Source organism: Suncus etruscus, chromosome 1 (assembly GCF_024139225.1).
Source record: "Suncus etruscus isolate mSunEtr1 chromosome 1, mSunEtr1.pri.cur, whole genome shotgun sequence".
In the NCBI taxonomy this organism is placed as follows: Eukaryota; Metazoa; Chordata; class Mammalia; order Eulipotyphla; family Soricidae; genus Suncus; species Suncus etruscus.
This window is the reverse complement of record NC_064848.1, coordinates 91,303,415-91,304,417: the sequence shown is the minus strand read 5'-3', so window position 1 is coordinate 91,304,417 and position 1,003 is coordinate 91,303,415. Positions and strand designations below refer to the sequence as shown.

Below are 1,003 nucleotides of genomic sequence, written 5' to 3'. Positions count from 1 at the left end.
TACCATGTTCCATTGATTAATAAATGTTTTCAATCATATAAAGCAGAACCTATCAATAAAGACTGAGAGCAAGTCCCTATGTTAGAGACTCTACATGAGCTTTGGGACTTGGGTGAGAGAAATGGTTTAAAAATTTTAAATCTTGTGGATATTAGTGATCCAATAATATCTAGTCTGTAGTATTAAAAAATCTCTATACATTTCTAAATAAGTTTACCTGCCCCTGAAAATGAACAAAGACACACCTCATTGGTGGTTTTGCTCTTGTATCAGTCAGTGGTAAAGCTGATGATCCTTTGTTCGACATAGCTTGATGTCTGGATTGGTGGCAAAGCTATTTCATGCTTGGGGAACACTTTTAAAACTGTCTATAATTTCTAAAAATAACTATGAAACAAAAGACTTAAAAGACCATGAATTGTCTACATTTCTGACTCCATTTTTTGATAAAGCAAGCTATAGTGTGGTATCTTTTTTAGTATTGTCTAATTAAAAAAAAGATTGTTATCCAGAAGCTAAGGTTCCCAGTTATAAATTGAATAGACTTCACAAATGCAATATTAAAAAAAACTACTATAATCAGACATTGTGCCAAGGCTACATCAATCCAGGGAAATATCTAAGTGTCACTGCAGGAAGTTACTGTCATTTTGGAGCTTTGCTGAATAATATCATGGAACACTTCAAGGCAATAAATACACATGAATGGCTGATGGTTCGGATGGAATTCTGGAAGTCATGGAGTATTTACCAGGAATGACCCAAGTATCTATAGCCCTTGCTTCTGCTTTTCACTTAGACTTGACCTGTATTAACATGCTGAGGGAAAAAAAATTCACCAAAGTTAGTAGTAACTTAAATGTTGCTGAAAAAAGCTCCTTGCAGGGAAGAAAAGGTTGATGTCACACTATGTGAAATGAGATGTGGGGAAATCATGTTGAGAGCTGGGGTTGGGATCCAATATGAACATCTTTCCATATTGGGAGTGGAAGTTGAAGGTGGG

General features: G+C 35.4%; 1 non-coding gene across 1 annotated transcript; it reads left to right on the top strand.

Moving 5' to 3' along the window:
* The first annotated feature begins 218 nt into the window (after positions 1 to 218).
* LOC126032873 (small nucleolar RNA SNORA48) lies at positions 219 to 358 on the top strand. Its single transcript, XR_007504039.1, has one exon. It is a non-coding gene; the product is annotated as a small nucleolar RNA SNORA48 (small nucleolar RNA).
* Positions 359 to 1,003: the final 645 nt, after the last annotated feature.